The sequence below is a fragment of the Symphalangus syndactylus genome, chromosome 18 (assembly GCF_028878055.3).
Source record: "Symphalangus syndactylus isolate Jambi chromosome 18, NHGRI_mSymSyn1-v2.1_pri, whole genome shotgun sequence".
Lineage (NCBI taxonomy): Eukaryota > Metazoa > Chordata > Mammalia > Primates > Hylobatidae > Symphalangus > Symphalangus syndactylus.
This window is the reverse complement of record NC_072440.2, coordinates 61,313,196-61,328,514: the sequence shown is the minus strand read 5'-3', so window position 1 is coordinate 61,328,514 and position 15,319 is coordinate 61,313,196. Positions and strand designations below refer to the sequence as shown.

Below are 15,319 nucleotides of genomic sequence, written 5' to 3'. Positions count from 1 at the left end.
ATCCCCACTGGCTCTCTCCTTTCATTCACCGGTGTCAGTTATTGGAAGATTTTAGTTTCTGAGCACATGATTTTATAAGACCTCGTGGAACAGGTAGGGAGACAAGGTGTGGGGTTGATCTAATGACACCTGTTTTTTTTTCAGAGCCAATTTCTAATTAATTCCCATGGAATGTTTCCACTGGAAACAAACTAATCTGGAGACAGAAGCAATTCCAACAACCAAGATATATAATTGAGATAATCGCTGTGCACAAATAACATCTGTGAGCAGCAGATGCTAACACCTGGCTCCAAGGAGAAAGTCGGAGATGATGTCTGCTCCAGGGCAGCAGTTGCTTTTTCTCTCCCCCTATTTGATTCATGCTTCTGACCTTTGTCTCTTCCACAGAGGAAATACATTATTTGCTTTCTGTTAAATAGAGAAGGATTTGCACTGAACTCTTTAGTCGTTTACTTAATTCATGCTGGGGGCTGTATTCACCTCTTCCTTCTGAGAACAAAGCTGCCACCAAGTCTTTGTACCCTCTAAATAGCTCTGAAATGCATCCCCCATCTCTCTCTGCTTGTATTACAGTCCTCCTGAATATCTAGTACTTGGATTTCTCTCAAGTTGGCTGGCCTCCGGTCTTGTCTGAGCAATCTTTGTACTGTCTGATCTTTGGAGAGAGAATTTTAAAATTTAAACGCAAAGTTAGTCCTTTGTGTGTTCAAGATCCATTGGTAGTTTCACATTGCCTTCAGCCTAAAGTCCAGGTTTCTTCCCTTGACCTACAGGGATGCATATTTTGGCACCTACCCTCCTGTCACCCCTCACCCGAAGTTTAGAGTCCTCTGCACCTGCCCTCACCTCTTCACTTTTGCCCAAGCAATGCCCTTGGCTGGGTTCTTGCTTCTTCCCCTGATCCCTCTTTGCCTGATAAGCATCTAAGCATTCTGTGAAGTTGACTTTGGGTGTCTTCTCTTGGAGCCCTCTCGGATCTCCATGGGCTGGGTGAGGGTGCTGCCTCTCCTTCCCCACAATCTGTTGGGCCCGCCCCTAAGTTAGTACTTGTCACTCCCTGTAATTATTCCTTTGTTTCCATCATTTTCTTTCTAACCTCTTATGGGCAGGGACTGGGGTGAGTAAACAAAGTAAAAGACTTAGCCAAAGTCACAAAGGTAATTAATAAAAATCCCAGCCTGGGTTTGAACTGAAGGAATCCGAATCAGGTACCTGGGAATTTAACTACTCACTCCCCCACCAGGCCACCAATGCCTCCTGTTGGTCCTCTGCTGTCTCGGGGCTATTACATCCTTTTTTAATTTATTTCTATTTTTATTTTTATTTTGAAGCAAGGTCTTGCTCTGTCATCCAGGCTGGAGTGCAGTGGTGCAATCGCAGTTTACTACAGCCTCAACCTCAAGCAGAATACAGGCATGCACCACCACACCTGGCTAATTGTTCTGTATTTTTGCTAGAGACAAAATTTCTCTATGTTGGCCCAGGCTGGTCTCGAACTCCTGGGCTCAAGTGATCCACCCGCCTTGGCCTCCCAAAGTGCAGGGACTATAGGCCACATCTTCCCTGGACACCCTGAGTGCTCCTGTAGGTCCTTCCACTTGGGAATTCTGGCTCAGCTCCGGTGTTAACTTAGATGGAGCCATAAAGCCTTGTGCGACTCATACACCGTGAGCTCCCAGCAGTGGTTTGTTAGTAGCCCGAGGCTCTCTGTTAGTACCTAGAAGACTAATAACCCTGCATTCATGCTCAGTGCTCTTAATTGGGACATTTATCACTGTGTGTCATCCATGCTTCCATGAGACATTGGAAATAGTTAATAAGCACTGGGAAGATGACCCTGATGGGAGTGTTTTGTGTGTGGGCACCTGGGGAACATTTTTCCCCAGCCAGGAACTATGGAACAGGTGGCTTCCTGCGATGTTTTATTTGAAGAGCCTTTTTTTAAAAGATTATGTTGGAGTGAATTGATTCAATATTAACATAGTCTCCTGTCAGAGAAGATAAAGACAGAATTGTAATTGGTTAAAAACATGGTTATCACAGGCCTTTTCACCCCACAAATATTGACACATTCAGTGCTATGATGAATGAAGTGGGAAGAGGCTGGTTTCATTATAGGCAAGAAGGCGGGGATATCTCCCCAAAAGGACCTGTTACCATTTAGTCATGGAGGGCCTGTCAAGGTCGTGATAACTATTCTACAACAACGATATTGATGGGGAACATTGATTCTTTACATTCTGCCAGTCATGGTGCCAAATACATCAACGTCATGACCTGATTGTATCCCCCAAACCCACTTGAGTGCAGTGAATTCTGCAACCGCAGGAGCCTTTTCTGTTTTGAGCCAGTGTGTGGGAGTGTGACTGTATACAGCAAGTGCTCAGTGAATGAGTGGGGAGAGACCAGACAGGTGGTGGCCAAACTCCAGAGGAGACAGCTAGTAGTATGCCCTTTCTTTTCTTTCTTTCTTTTTTTTTTTTTGAGACAGGGTCTTGCTCTGTCACCAAGGCTAGAGTGCAGTGGCTCAATCATGGCTCACTGCAGCCTCAACCTTTCAGCCTCAAGCAATCCTCCCGCCTCAGCCTCGCAAGTAGCTGGCATGTGCCACCATGCCCCACTAATTTTTTTTTTTTTTTTTTTTTTTTGGGTAGAGATGAAGTTTCACCATCATGTCCAGCTAATTTTTGTTGTTGTTGTTGTTATTTGTTTGTTTTTTTGTAGAGGTGAGGTTTCACCATGTTGCCCAGGCTGGTCTGAAACTCCTGGGCTCAAGCGGTCCTCCAGCCTCAACCTCCCAAAGTGCTGGGATTACAGGCTTGAGGCAACACGCCCAGCCTATGCCCATTTTATACAGGAGGAGGCTCTGCGTAGAGGAAAATTGCTCAAAGTCACAGAGATGGATGGAACTGAGATTTAAAAATATATATTTTGAAAGAATTTAAAACTTACAGAGAAGTTGCAAGAATAGTTCAAAGGACTTATGTAAGTTTTTCACCCAGATTCATCAACTTTTAATATTTTTCCACATTTGCGATCTGGTTCTCTCTGTAAATTTTCTGAATTATCTAAAAGCAAGTTAAAGACATGGTGCCCCTACATCCTAATCAAAATCACAAAATTTAATATTGATAAAAATCCTTCCTTCCTTTTTCTTTCTTTTCTTTTTTTTTTTTTTTTTTTTTTTGAGACACAGTTTTGCTCTTGTTGCCCAGGCTGGAGTGCAGTGGTGCGATCTCAGCTCACCACAATCTCTGTCTCCTAGGTTCAAGCGATTCCCCTGTCTCAGCTTCCCAAGTAGCTGGGATTACAGGCATGCACCACCACACCCGGCTAATTTTTTGTATTTTTAGTAGAGATGGGATTTCTCCACGTTGGTCAGGCTGGTCTCAAACTCCCGACCTCAGGTGATCTGCCCACCTCGGCCTCCCAAAGTGCTGGGATTGGGCTCACAGTGTGAGCCACTGTGCCCCGCCTAACAATATTTTCTAATCCAGGAGTTGGCAAACTAGGGCCCAAAAGCCAAGTCCAGCCAACTGCATATTTCTTTGTGGTTTTTGTTTATTTTATTATAGCTGGTGAGCAAAGAGTTTTTTTTGTTTGTTTGTTTTTAAATGGTTACATTTAAGGTGGTTATGTAAATACCCACATATATACTTGATTTTGCCTCTTGACCTGCCAAGCCTAAAATAATTATTATCTGACCCCTGATTTTATCTGCTGTCTTTTTAAATTTTGCCAATTACCCCCCAATGTCTGTTATAAGCAATTTATCTCCCAATTTAGGATCCAACTTGGAAAGTAAAACTGCTTCCATTATTTTCATGGTGTCATAGTTCTTCAGTCTGTCTTTTTTTTATGATACTGACATTTTTGGAGAGTTCAGGCCAGTTGCATTGTAGAATGTTCCTCAATTTTGGGTGAACTGGAATGTGAACCCCTATTTTTTTCCAATTTCAGAGCCATTTTTATTTGTGCAGGTCTGAGATTCCCAGGACACAGGACTTTCCATTTTAAAACCAGAAAGTCCCAGACCAAAAGGGATGAGCTTGTCATCCTAGCACCAGTGTCTCAAGCACTGAGTAATCCTGAGGAAGATAAAATCTCCTTACCCTCCACCTGGCCTTTGCAGTAAGGCCAGTTCTCAAAAGGCACCTGGTAGATTTAGCAGAAAGGGTGATGAACCAAATGCCAGTGTGAGAACCTGTCCCCTTCCACACAGGCCTTTTGTCTTCTGTCTTCCCATGTTTCTCATTAGAGAAATTCTCACCATCCATACGTGCTGGCCTTGTATCTTCCCTTTTTTTCTTCTATTTATGCATGTGAGCTATATTGATATTACTGCGTGTGTTTTAGGCAATTAAAGTAATGGCAAAAAGTAATGGCATTAAATTAATGGCAAAAACTGCAGTTACTTTTGCACCAACGTAATCATTGGTTTATTGTTCTTGCTGTTGTGTGTGACTACCACAACTTACCTTATCCATGTTGCTGTTTATGGATATGCGGGTTTTGTCTAGGTTTTGGTTATGAATAGAGCCACTGTGAACATTTTTTTGCACATTATTTTATGGGAGGGGAGCAAATGTATGCATTTCTGTAGGGTGCATAACTAGAAGTGTGGTATCTCTGGTTTTTGGCTTTAGCAGATACTACAAAATAAATTTCCAAGGTACCTGTAGACATTTACATTCCCATCAACAGAATATGAAAGTCCTACTGGCTTCCTGTCATGGCCAGCAGTTGGTATTATTATCAGTCGTTGGCATTTTAGCCATTCCGAGGGAAGAATATTTTTTATTCTATTTTGCACTTCTCTGATGTTCACCTTTTCGAAGTATATCATCCATTTAGGTATTTATTTTTACCTGCCCAAGGCGTATGCTTATTTTTCTGTTGGGTTGTTTGTATTTTTCTTAGTGATTTGTGGGATACTTTGATAGAAGCTCTTTGCTACATATGTCTGTTGCCATTATTTTCTGTCACTTTAGGGTTGACCATGACATTTTCTCAGTGGTGTCTTTTTATGACGAGAAATTCTTGATTTTGATGTAATCTCATGGGTCAGTGTTAAATATCTTAGAATCCAAATTTTAAATCAGTTGGTCAGGCAGAGGGTGTTCTGGTTACCTGGATATTCTGGTGAGGTGGGAGTGGTGCAGGATGATGGGAAGTCTACCTCCATGGCCAAGACTGTGAACCCCCAGAATTTGAGGCAGGTCTCAGTTAATTTAGAAAGTTTATTTTGCCAAGATTGAGGATGTGCGCCTGTGACACAGCCTCAGGAAGTCCTGACGAAGTGCCCAAGGTGGTGGGGGAACAGCTTGGTTTTATACATTTTAGGGAGACATGAGACATCAGTCAATATGTGTAAGAAGTACAGTGGTTTTGTCCAGAAAGGCAGGGACAACTCGAAGCTGGGAGGGGGCTTCTAGGTCACAGGTAGGTGAGAGACAAATGGTTGCATTCTTTTGAGTTTCTGATAAGCCTTTCCAAAGGAGGCAGTCAGAATACGCATCTATCTCAGTGAGCAGAGGGATGACTTTGAACAGAATGAGGGCAGATTTGCCCTGAGCACTTTCCAGCTTGAATTTTCCCTTTAGCTTAGTGATTCGGGGGCTCAAGATATTTTCCTTTCACTGCTCGTGGTTCCATCCCTCAGTGCCCAATCAGTTTCTGCTAGGATTTGAATTACGCGGGTGGTTTCCAAGCTCGTGTAGGTGTGTGCACATACACACACGGTGTGTGCACATACACACACCGTGTGTGTTTTCTTTTTAGCAAAATAATCTACTTATTAAAGAGAAATCTCATTAAAATGCCCTCTGCCCTGACCATTTATAGTGTAACTGAAAATTGGGTTAGTTGCTGGCCGCCGCATGTAGAGTCCAATTAACAAGAACCAGGCCCGGTACAAGAAAAGTGAGTTTATTTCTGAAGCTAGCTTGGGAGAAGGGCACAAAACATCCTACTTTAAATGTGCCGCTTTACCTTTGGAGCAAAAAGCAAACACTTCCATAAGGTAAGGGGGAGAGTGAGCAAGGGAAGGGGGTCTCCCTGCTACCAGGCAGTTACCTAGCAGGCAGTTGAGTTGGCACCTTTCTGGGCAAGAGTAAGTTGTAAAAGTGGCCAAGTGGTCATGCCTTAGGCATGCCCTCCTGAGGCAACCTCCTGGAGGGGGTACTTTCCTGGGGACATGCTTTGATCTCCAAATCAACTGTCTGCTCTGGAGGATAAATTCATCTTGGAGCACACAGATGAACTTGCTCTATAGGGAACATTGGGTGAGGGGGAGGTGAGAGGTTATTTTGCATTTCAAAAAGGGCTAAGTTAGGAAGTAGAGGGAAAGGGGAAAGGAGAAAAGAAGAGAGAAAAAAAAAAACCCAGTGTCTTAGAAAAATGGGGGTACTTGGTTATAATTGGGCTTCCCTTGTTTCTCGCAGAGTACCCTCCTTCTGGCTCTGAAGAAAGGGACCAGCTTGGGTGTGTGGGGTCTGGTGAATAAGGCTGTGGTCACCCTCCCTGTCCAGGTCATTTCCTCCTACAGAGGGGGATCCTGCCCACATGTCCCACCCCTTGTCCTTCCTGTGGACACTGTGGGTATCTGGGTTAGAGACCTATGCACAGAGGATGGGGGAGAACTCCTGGTGGCGGGCTTCTTCCCAGGGGTGCATGCAGTGCAGACAGGCTACAGAGTCAGGCAGCCCTGGCTCACCCTGCGGGTTCACTGATGCTGCTGAGCTCACGTGTCTGCCTCAGTCTCTCAGTACACCACGTGTGTCGAGTTCATACTGTGTCAGGACCCAGAGTTGAACAAGAGCCAGGTGGCCCTCCAGGAGCCCAGTGTCCAGTGGGGAGACAGACGTGGAGGCACAAGACCTGGTGCTGTTTAGGGGAGCAAAGGGGTGCTGGAATATAATAAAAGAGGGATGTGAATGAGACGGGGGTCAGGGAGGACCTTTTTTGGATGTTTTATCCTGTTCTTCTATTTTTCTTTCTCTCTTTGGAGCATCAGTGTGATCCAGATTCATCATCACCAGAGAGGAATTCACGATGGAAGCTTTTGAAGTCTGTTCAGTGGTGGAGGATTCAAGCAGTCCTTAGATCCTAAAATACAAAAAATTAGGAGGACTCTTGAACCCTCAAAGAAATAGACTTAAGACAAGTGAAAGGAGGCCTGCCTGCTTTACTCAGCAGGTGGTGAGCATATTCCACAGGGCTTACAGGAAAAAGCTGTGGACTTAAAAGAGACCTCGGTTCAGATTCTGCCTGCTTCACTATTAGCTGTGTGACATTGACGAGTTAACTAACCTGTCTGTGCCTCAGTTTCCTTATCTGAAACTGAAAGCAGCTACTTCCTAGAAATGTTATATGTTATAAATTAACATGTCTTAATCAGCTCAGGCTGCCATAACAAAATACCGTAAATTAAACTAGGTAGCTTCTGTAACAGACATTTATTTCTTATAGTCTGGAGGCTGGAAGTCTGAGATCGGGGTACCAGCATGCCTGGGTTCTGTTGTGGGCTCTCTTCCTGGCCTACAGACAGACAAATGCCTTCTCTCTGTGTCCTCACATGGTAGAGAGAGAGGAAGGAACTTTCTGGTGTTTCTTCTTCTAAGGGCACGAATCTCATCATGGGGGCCCCACCCTCATGACCTGATCTAAACCTTATTACCTCAACAAAGCCTCATCTCCTAATACCATCACATTAGGGGGTGGCTTCAACATACACATTTCTAGGGACAGAATTCTGTCTCTGGCAACAAAGTAAACACTTGATAGAAAGCAGTTGTGATTATCCTACTACTACTACTAATATTTATTATTACTTTGAAGAAAATAGAAAAATAAATATTCAGGAAGATTTTTTTTTTTTTTTTTTGAGACAGAATCTTGCTCTGTCACCCAGGCAGGAGTGCAGTGAGTGGCGTGATCTTGGCTCACTACAACCTCTGCTTCCCGGATTCAAGCAGTTCTCCCACCTCAGCCTCCCAAATAGCCGGCATTAATGCGTGCGCACCACCACGCCCGGCTAACTTCTGTATTTTTTGTAGAGGTGGGTTCTCACCATGTTGCCCAGGCTGATCTCAAACTCCTGGCCTCAATCGATTCGTTTGCCTCGGCCTCCCAAAGTTCTGGGATTACAGCTGTAAGCCACCATGCCCAGCCAGGAAGAGTTTTGATACATTGATAAGTGATGGTCTGGAGCAGAATGTCATGAAAATTATGGAATATTCAATATATACCCAAATAGTTAAAAGGCACCGAGAGTAGCCACCATACTGTCTTAAGATATTCTCCCCTGTGGCCACTGTCATCAGACTTCTGGGCTGCACAGAGCATTGGTGGACCTGGCCTGACATTCTCTCTTTTTTTTTTTTTTTTGAGATGGAGTTTCACTCTTGTTGCCCAGACTGGAGTGCAATGGCGTCATCAGCTCACCACAACCTCTGCCTCCCAGGTTCAAGCGATTCTTCTGCCTCAGCCTCCCAAGTAGCTGGGATTACAGGCATGCATCACCGTGCCTGGCTGATTTTGTATTTTTAGTAGAGATGGGGTTTCTCCATGTTGGTCAGGCTGGTCTTGAACTCCTGACCTCAGGTGATCTGCATGCCTTGGCCTTCCAAAGTGCTGGGATTACAGGTGTGAGCCACCGCTCCTGGCCGACATTCTTAATATGTTTGCATTTAACAATTTTGTTTAATGTTAGGGCTGTCTCTAGTTTGAGCTGTGGGTGATTCCCTTCAGGGAAAGCCTTAATGTTGAAGGTTGGTTCTTTCAAGTACCCTGACGGGATGTCAAAGCCTGGGATGTGTTGAGATTAGCCTTCCAAAGACACCGTTTCTTAACCAGAATGCTTTCCCTGTGGTGTTTGTGATGCAGTATTTTTAAATCCCCTCAGTTGTTCAACCAGACCCAGAAATCCAGGTTCTAACCATTCTGCCCAAAGACTGGAATTTTTCCTCTCTACACCTCATTCCATATGTCTAGTCAACTCATCTAGTAGCTTAACAAATCCTAGCAAACATTTTACCCAGGTATTTAAAGCAGGCAGATGGCTTCACACAGGGAAGTAATGCTATTCATCAGTTTGTAGTTGATGTATATGTGATAGGAATCTCAATTGGCCTCACACTGAATGAAACAGAGGTGGGTGAGGGGAGAGAATGCCTAGATTTAGCTCAGGAACAGAGACTAGTGTGTAGAGGAGTCTTTGGGGTGGCCCAGGAAGGGCAGGGGTTTGGAGTCTCAATCACTAGCACACAAGTCTGACCTTGGGCAAATCACTTCTCCCTGGGCTGCAGTTTTCTCATTTGTGAAATAATGAAGGCTGACTGCTTCCTTGCAGGACTGTTGTGGGCTATGGTAACAATGAATTTCAAGTGGCCTCGCAGTGCCTCATGTAGTGAGTGTTGAAGAAATCTCCTTCCCTCTTTCCCCCTCGTTGAGTAATCAGGAGAGGGAAATATTGAACCTCCTATGGGTAAGGATCCATACACAGAACAGGTAAACAGTAAATAATTATTACTCTATCACAGGGTTTTGGGTGGAACCACTTTGATCCAACTTTTTTGGTAGATTAGCATCAATTAACACTATGGAAGTGTTTGGTTTTGCTTTTTTAAGAGATGGGGTTGCCCAAGCTGGAGTGCAGTGGTGTGATCATAGCTCACAGCAGCCTTGCATTCCTGGGCTCAAGGAATCTTCCTGTCTCACCTTCCTGGATAGCTGGGACTACAGGTGCTCCACCATGCCCAGCTAATTTTTTACTCTCTATAGAGATGAGGTCTAGCTATGGTGCCTAGGCTGGTCTGGAACTCCTGGCCCCAAGTGATACTCCCACCTCGGCCTCACAACGTGCTAAGATTACAGGCATAAGCCACCATGCCTGACAGATAGCAATGTTTTTTGAGTGTTTATTCCATAGCTAACATCATGTATGCATTACCTCCTTTAATTCACTCACTCATTTGTATCTGGGTTTTGGGTGGTAACCCAGTTCAAATTGGCTTGCCTAGAGAAAGGGAAGTTATTGGCCAAAATATCTGAAAAGTTCTGAGGCTAGGACTGCCTTCAGGTTTGGCTAGATCTAGGTACCCCAATCATGTCATGAAGATTATGTCTCTGCCACCTTTTAGGTCAGCTTTAAGATACAACAGCAGCTTATATCTTAAGCATGTTCCATCTTGTATTCTTAGGCAGACTCTTCCATCTTGCCCAGACTTTCCGAGCTTTTATCCTGCTTCAGAAAGAGTGAACTTTATTTTCATAGTCTCAGCAAAAATCTTGGTGTCAACCATGTCGTTATTACAGAACCAACCACTGTGGCCAACAGGAGGCGATGCTCTGATTGGGTAGGCTGGGTCATGTGCCCCTCTCTGAGCTTGGGGAGCAGGATCTGCACCATCAAAGCACATGGATGTTTGGAGATGGACATTTATCACAGGGAAGATGGGGTCCTTCTCTCAAAAGAATGGGGAGTGGATGCTGGGCATGTACCATACCACATTTTTTGTACAGAGCGTCTGTAGTGGGCACTGTTGTTTCCAAGGGAGTGCAAGGTAATGCCTCAGAGTGGGAACTTGATGACCAGACTACCTGGGTTCGTATCCCAGCTCTGCCATTTAGTACTTGAATGACCATCAGTAAGTCACTCAACCTCTCTATTCCTCGGTTTCCTCAACTATAACAACAGGAATGGTTGTTGACCCTACCTCAGAGTGCTATTCTGAAAGTTAGATGAATTAATACATGAAAAGCATTCGGAGCAGTGCCTGGCACAGAGTAACAGCTCATCCTCATAACCTTCGTGCATGGCATCTCCTAGGCTTGTACAGTGCACAACTGATACAGCTGTACTCAGCAGTCCTGCTCAATGAACACAAATCATTTTGTCCCCCATTTTTTGGATGATGATATGGTTTGGCTATGTTCCCAAACAAATCTCATCTTGAATCAAAAGTAGCCGCCATAATTCCCATGTGTCATAACAGGGAACTGCTGGGAGGTGTTTGAATCATGGGGAGCAGGTCTTTCCTGTGCTGGTCTTGTGATAGTGAATAAGTCTCATGAGATCTGATGGTTTTATAAAGGGGAGTTTCCCTGCACATGCCTTCTTGATTGCAGCCATGTAAGACATGCGTTTGCTTCTCCTTTGCCTTCTGCCATGATTTTGAGGCCTCCCCAGCCATGTGGAACTGTGAGTCCAGTACACCTCTTTCCTTTATAAATTATCCAGTCTCAGGTATGTCTTTATTAGTAGTGTGAGAACAGACTAATACGCATGGGAAAAATCAAAGTTCAATAACCTGCCCAAGGTCACAGGCTCATAGATAGAGGTACTGGGACTGAAATCCAATTCTGCTTAACCTTTGGGTCTGCTCCTAACCACCACATGATACTGTATGATGTTAAACATCCCCCCGGTGGTAGAGAACATAGAGAGAATGCAACCTCTCCTTCCCTCCTGTTCTTTGACCCTAGATGGAGCTCATCTCATCTTACCCCTGTGAACTCCAGGCTTCCAGGACCCACAATCACAGAAGAGTCAGGGCCCCACCAAATATCCCCAAACCAAAGCTTAGCAGCGCTTAATTTATGCATAAGATCTGAAGGATGTTTCCCTCTGTAACTACAGTATGGGGAGGACTTGGAATGAACATTTTACTATTTAGTAGAAGAAGGGTCCTATCCCAAGGGAATAGTAGGCAATGAAGCCCTCCGTAGATGCCTGCCTTGCAGAATTCGAGCAGATCTGGGGAAGCCGGGCTGATTTAATTAGAGAACAATAGAATGACTTAGTACGTGCCGAAGGAAGGTGCTTTTTCTAGCTATTGAAAGTGTTTTGGTGCTTTGTACCCACATACTTGTGCCATTGTTCTATTGATTTTACAAAAGGTAAAAATTGGAAGAGAAACAAAAATCTAATGAACTTAAACTAAAATCAAATCAGTTGTGTTGTTGAGGGTCTATTACTAGGTCGGGAGAGAGATGGAAATTGCGGGGCCTTCATCTCACCCTAAACCTCTCCACCCCTGAGAGGCCTTGTCCATGGGGACGTGATGATTACTCAGAGTCGAAAGATGGGAAGTGTCAGCTGTCACCTCAGGTCCTCATTGTCACACTGGCCACAAGGGTTGGAGAGTGAACGTCAATAATTCTTCCCTGTCGCCTGTCAACCCAGCCACCTTTACTATCCACTGCTCTCTGACCGCTCTTCCCGGAGCTCCTCAGGGGAAAGCATTTTCAAAGGCGAGTCTGGCCAGTGTTGCGCCACTGAAGGATCTGATCTCCGTCCTTAACATGACTTGCCACTGACTTCATAAAAACATCAGTCAAACAGCCTCCGTATGGGAATAATGTGCAGTGAATTCTTCTTATGCTGAGTCATCCATAATAAAAAATCAGCCAGAGGTGGCCCCATATTTCTTTATGCTGCCTAAAGTGTAATAAATTGAAACTTTTAAAGCTCAGCATGAAGACAGCTTGTCAGCAGCGGCCCGGGGCCTGCCCCGTGGAGGTCTTGGGCTGGGAAATTCCTCGTCTGGTCCATCCAGATCCTCTTAAAATCTAGACCTGCTTGACTTGTGTGCCTCTGGGTCACTGACCTCCCTCTACCCATCCCAGTGGAATAGGAAGGCTAAAATTCCTCCTTAAGATGGTCGGTGCTGAGGCCCTGCTTATCCTGACTGTGTAAACTTGGCCAATTCTTTTGGCTTCTGCTTCATTTTCTCTCTAAAATGGAGTTAAAAATTCCCACTTCCCAGGGATGAAAGGAGCTCACAACGACAATTGTTACCATTTTATAATGTTTTCTCACTGCCAGACACTGTGTAAGCACTTTGCATGTTTTCATCCACGTATCCTGCAGACATCCTATGATGGAACCATCCCTATTTTACAGAGGAGGAAACTGAGGCATAGCGAGATGGTGCTGCTGGGAGAAGCAGACTGCCTCAGGTCTGGCTCCAGTGCCCAAGCTGTGAACCACACACACAGTGAAATCTGGCACTTAGTGTTGGTAACGTTGGTTTCCTTCCTCTGTCCTTCGGAATGAATGTGTTCATCCCTGGCAGGTTCCAGGAATGATGCATATTTCCACCACATTTGCTCAAACTCCGAGTTCTGTCATTTTACAGACTCCCAACTTAGTCCAGGCTCTCCTGATACTGCCTAAGAGGTTTCCGTTATAGCACGAAACCGCTGAGCTGTTTTCTCTGCAACAGAGCTCTCTCTTTATTTTGATCCGTTCTGTCTGTGTGGTCAGACCTTCCAGTGAGTGGCTTTCTATGAGGGGCAGTGAAGCTCAGTGGTTAAGAGCTTGGGCTCTGGCGCTGGAGCACGCAGGCTCTCCACAGACCAGCTCTGTGATGGTGAACAAGTCACTTCCCCTCTGTGTGTCTCAGAGTCCGCCTTTATCAAAAGGTCCTAATGGTGGCACCTTTATCCTAGAGGTGCTGTGGGGCTTTCATGAAGCAAGGCAGAGAAAGCACAGTGCCTTGAACATGGTCCCCAAGCAACAGTAGCAGGTGGGACTGCTAATGCCAAAACCATCAGGGCCAAGATAATCCTATCTCCAGCCCAGTATGAGCTAAGAAGGCCAGCAGCTGTCTCCATTGATTGCTGTCTGTGTTCATCTCTGTCTGGGGAGAAGTCGCCCCTCTCTCTGCTTGCTCCAAGGGAAGAAGGGAAAGGAAAGAGCATTTCTGGATCATGCACCATTATGCCATCTATAAAATGGGGTTAAAAATAGAGCCTCCTTTCTCTGGGGGCTCCGAGGACTGGCGGAATCATGCTGCTGAAACCCTCTGCTGAAGTAGGGGCTGGGCAGATGGGAACTGTGTCATCGTGTTCTGCTTTGCCCTGTTGCTTTATTTACAATGACTCTCTCTTGCCTCCTGGCTCCCAGCCCAGCTCCTTGGCCTGGCAGAGGGGCCCTGCGTGAGGCCTCCTCTTCCACCATTAGTTATCTGACATCATCTCCCTTGATGGCCCATCTGCTCCTGCCGCCCAGACCTTTTGTTGTTTGCACACCCCACTGTGCCGATTCTTCCGTTTCTTTCCACTTCCACCCCTTCCACCCCGGCTGGAGCACCTCCACTGCCTCCTTTCTGCAGGACCATGGTGACCCCCTCACTGGCTGCCCTATTTCCAATCTGGTCCCACCCTCCCCACAGCAGCCAAAGGGAGATTAGGCCACCCACCGCCTTAGAAACCATCCATGGCTTCCTGGCAGACTGAAATAAAATCTAAACTTTGCAGCCCAGCTCAGAAGCCTCAGAGATGTGACCCCCGTCCACATCTTCAGCATCTCCTCCTCCTCTCCTCCTCTGTACAGCTGCCCGGCCGCACTAGTGAGGTTTCTGTTCCTCAGCACCACCGTTAGTTCCTGTCTCTGCCTCAGGGCCTTTGCACTTGCTGTTGCTGCTGCCCAGTGCACTCTGCACATGGCCATCTACTTCACATCTTGTTTCTTTCTTTCTTTTTTTTTTTTCTGAGACGGAGTTTCGGTCTTGTTACCCAGGCTGGAGTGCAATGGTGCGATCTTGGCTCACTGCAACCTCCGCCTCCCGGGTTCAAGCAATTCTCCTGCCTCAGCCTCCTAAGTAGCTGGGATTACAGGTATGTACCACCATATCCGGCTAGTTTTTTTGTATTTTTAATAGAGATGGGGTTTCACCATGTTGGTCAGGCTGGTCTTGAACTCCTGACCTCAGGTGATCTGCTCGTCTCGACCTCCCACAGTCCTGGGATTACAGGTGTGAGCCACCGCGACCGGCCCTTCCTTTGCATCTTTTAGGTCTTAGCCTAAGTGCTTCTCCTTCATTAGTCCTCTGACTTCTGCTCAAAAAAGGGGCTGGCTTTGCCCTGCCTGCCTTCAGGGGAGCCCTATCACCCACCTCCTAGCCATGGCAGAGGCACTTGAGTTACCTGCTGGAAAATAAGACCAGGCCTGACATCTCACTTCCTCTGTCCATTATGCTCTAACAAGGCCAATTACCTTCCTTTGCTCTACATCAGTTTTCTCAGTGTGTCTCAATCCCTCCCATTTGCCGAGTGAAATGGGCCTCCAGCCCTCTTTTGCTGGGCCCAACTGCAGGAATACATTGTTCTCAGGGGCTGGAAAAGGGGGCTTTGTGAGTTGTGGCCCATCCCTCTCTGAGCCCCGAATGTTTACCTTAGGTGATTTCTAGGAGTGTTTTCTGTTCCAAGATACAGAAAAGGGGGATAAGAGGGCCAACAGGACTTATTGTAGACCTGCTAAAAGTTCAGCACTCTGAATGTGCAGGCATCCTGCTGTGAGCTGAACATT

At 45.7% G+C, this 15,319-nt stretch overlaps 1 protein-coding gene across 1 annotated transcript in view; it reads left to right on the top strand.

The window, feature by feature from the left end:
• The window catches only part of MYO18B (myosin XVIIIB), a 297,959-nt gene that overhangs the window by 196,849 nt on the left and 85,791 nt on the right, over positions 1-15,319 (top strand). The window lies entirely within an intron of this gene.